The sequence below is a fragment of the Phragmites australis genome, chromosome 16 (genome assembly GCF_958298935.1).
Source record: "Phragmites australis chromosome 16, lpPhrAust1.1, whole genome shotgun sequence".
Lineage (NCBI taxonomy): Eukaryota > Viridiplantae > Streptophyta > Magnoliopsida > Poales > Poaceae > Phragmites > Phragmites australis.
In genome coordinates, this window is record NC_084936.1 from 29313240 (window position 1) to 29317083 (window position 3844).

A 3844-nucleotide genomic window follows, 5' to 3' on the forward strand; every position below is an offset into this window, starting at 1 on the left:
ACAATCACTGCCCTTTGCACACTATCGGCTTTAAAACTGAAAGTAAAGTCCACTTTTGAGCCGGCAATGAAAGCATTTTTTTAGTAGTATACTGTTCAAGCAAGTGCATTACTGGTGGCAATAGCGATGAACGGAAGAAGGCCAAGCTTGATGACAACGGGTTAAAGACAACTCAAGTTATGTGTAATATTTATGAGACAATGCGCTTTATCCATGTGCCCCACCCAAATAAGGGCTTATTAAAAAGAAATAAAAAGACATGGAAGAGTATTCCTTATTTGACTTCAGTTGCAGGTTTTCCTGGCCTATAATGAGAAGATTGATGCAGTGCTAAGGGAAGGCAATGAAGGAGTTTGTTCACCGATGGTTGTCTCCTATGTGGTTTCCTTGTTGAAATTTCTGAATAAGGATTATATGCCATTTAGCGTTGTCTCCTAGTAGATAAAGTAATGCACATGCATATAATAATGTTCTTAATTAATTTATTCTTATAAATGTCAATGAAGCTCCAATTCTTAGAATAAGGAGCTTGCAGCTCCAATTCAATCTACATTTGATTGAGATGACCATGCTAATCAATTGTAATTACTTCCCCTTTTCAGCTTCACTGAAGAACCTTCTATCATCAGAAAGGGAAAAGGAGCTAGGTGAGGAGATAATTCATGGTTTAGTGACCCGTTTGATGAAAAGGATGTGCACCGTTCCTGAAAATGCTGGTACTTCAGATTCAGGTGACACTTGATATATTCCTAATACACGTAGGATATTTTGTATTTATAGCAACAAATGCAAAGTGATAACATGATGCAATGAGTTGCACAGAAGCTGTACTTTTCAGTTAGTAGCATCACTACTTCTCTTTATGTTCGCCGGGCAGTGGACTTAACCTCAACCGACTTGAGTTGGATTTGGGTGCCAAAGTAATTCTTTGTTGATTTATGTTATTGTTTTCAAATTTCGCAATATTTTGCTGGACCACAAGCCTAGGCCCCTTTGTTCTGCACTAGAGCACAAGGTGCTTGATGCTCCAAGGATCCTGGTATTTTCTTACTGCAGCCATGGCTCTCTTAAGGAGAGTGTTAAGTTAAACTTGTGAAGACATAGTTGATATGATCTGGTATGTATACAAATGCGAAATAAAGTATGCCTTTTGCATGACACGGGGAAGCATTGCAGCTTGCAGTTTTTCTCTAAACTTAGTGATTACTATGAGGAGTTATCTGCACTTTATATACTGTCCATAAAGTAACATCGAGTGATTAGTACTCCTTGTTGAAGTGCTACCAGTATGATAAATTGGTTAGAGGGTTCATCGTATTTATACTGCATAACTATTTACATGCAAAGCTTTTCAATGTTTTTACATGATTCCTCCGAATCATGCTTTATTTTGATCAGATCTCCTATCTGTGTTCATATTTTCTAGTTTTGCTTCGGTTACTTTTTACACTTGCTTGCAGAGAACAACACATTGAACAAAAAAAAAAAAGAAGTGCTGGACTCTGAATTTGACAAACGTGTGTTTGCTTCTAATATCACCAATAGCATACTCATTTGTGTCCCTTCCATACTGTTCAATATTTTGCAGGATCAATTGACTGCTCAGGTGCTCAATTCTCTGTGCAGCATTTGTTCCGTAAGTTAGGAAATGCAGAGTTTATTAGTCAGCGGATAATCCTGGCACTTTCTCAAAAGATCTCAAATGTATCAGAAAGATTACTTCTGCTTGATCCATTTGATGATGATTTCCCTGATATGCATGGCAATATATTCATCATGTAAGCTGGTCTTCAATTCATTTGATTTTATTCATCATGTAAGCTGGTCTTCAATTCATTTGATTTTATTCATCATGTAAGCTGGTCTTCAATTCATTTGATTTTATTCATCATGTAAGCTGGTCTTCAATTCATTTGATTTAGATACAGTAGAAACGTCTTGGCTCCTTAAACCAATCATGATGGCCCAGTGTATCCATTTCAAATTCCTCACCTCAGAACAGATATTTGACTTCCTTAGTATTGAAAAATGGATGAAAAACTAATTAGTAGTTTGCACAGGACCTATTTCCTGATGCACAAAAGTTCATATATAGGGAAAGTGAATAGTCTGGGTCTCAGTATGTGTTTGTAAGGCTGCCTGTTTTTAGTTTGGTGTACTCTCAGTTAAAACACACTCAGTTATCTGTATCATAATTTCCAATTTTGTTGGATTTTTTTCATAAATGTTTACCCAACCCAAGCTATGCTCTTATATTTCCTATTTCATCATTCTGAAAGATCATGATTCAGCAGTTTACTTGACCTTTGAGGCTCGTCAGAACAACGATTACTTTTATGATCTCAAGTTACATCATTATTGAAGAAAATTTCTGTTTAAGCATAATTAGTAATTGTTTTTGTTTATCTAGATTGCAATACTTTCTATTTCCTATAAGAATTCCTTTTCTTATGTCGACTGTGTCACTATATATTGTGGATGCTCATTTTGTCCCATGTTTCAGGGTTCAGTTAATCGAGTTCCTCGTCTCTTATTACATGAAAGATTGGCTATGTTGCGAGCATTTTGACAAAAGTTAGTGCTTTCTTGTCCCTGACAATCCTGTTTTTTTATTTGGCACACTATATGAATTGTACTGCACTCAACATGACTACATAAAAAACATCAACTCATTTGAACGAGGAAAATGCACCATTTTCACATTATTTTTGACGACTTTGCTAGATTCTTCTGATTCAAATGTATGCATTTAGATACCTTGGGTTTCTGTGTTATTCTTATGAACCACATACTTGAGCGTTATATTTCTAATTTTATTTACAGCCACAGTTTAGATAATGCAAGTGCAAATAGTGCTCCATCATTGCACCATACGCATTCATTACAAGAGCTTGATCAAAGTTAAATACAACTATTATTCAGGACTTTTTTAAGAATGCGCCAGATCTATTCTCAAGGCACGCATGGATTTGCAAGTCCTGGAGGACATGAATGGGTCGTATGTGGTGTACATTGAGCGAGTGGTCGGAAGGTTGGCAAGAGAACTGGCTCCTGCTGCACATCATGGGAAGCTGGACCTAGAAGTCTTTTCCAAATTCTTGTGCTGAGAGTGCCCAGCTTGACTTTCCAATGTATTTGCGCACAAATCACTTGGCTGACATTTTCTTATGAACTACTTTATGATGTCTTGCTGTTAACCACTCGCATCTCAGCTTCTACATATCGATTTCAGGGTGACTACACAAGCAGATCTTTTTTTCTCCATTGAATTTGAACGACTGGGAACCAAAACACAGTCAAAAGTATGTTTTATTAACTCCATCTTGTGCGAATGAGTAGTTACTGCAAACAAATATGATCTAATCGAAGTCATATGTAATTTCACCACCTTAGACTGTCACATATTTACATTTTGGAATCTATCTGTGTGGATCTACCAGTGTGGCCTGGCTTAGTTTAATGTCTCAAAAGACAATGTAATACTTTTCGCTGGCTTCATTCAATAACCTTGCCATTTGCTATAGATATGCTTTGCCTATTCTGCGCATTTAGGTACATGTAAAATTTATGTGCTTCTGGTGTTTTATTTTCTACAGTTAGTGCAAATACTATTCTTAATTTAGAAATACAGAAAAGAATAAAAATATACAGTATTTTTAAAGGAAAAAAGAAGTAACTTATTACTCTAGCACACTTATGTCATAATCATATTCATAGGTATACATGGGCATGTCCTATCTGCTTTAAAATGGGAAAGTACTTCTCTCAAATTAGAACACGTCATCAGTCATCTCCTTGCTATTTGTGTTTGCCTCAAAGGGGTGCTGTTGTCTGTTACCCTTGA

At 36.3% G+C, this 3844-nt stretch overlaps 1 pseudogene; it reads left to right on the forward strand.

Moving 5' to 3' along the window:
* Positions 1-200: 200 nt before the first annotated feature.
* LOC133895229 (protein MULTIPOLAR SPINDLE 1-like) lies at positions 201-3107 on the forward strand (annotated as a pseudogene).
* The last annotated feature ends 737 nt before the right edge of the window (positions 3108-3844 follow it).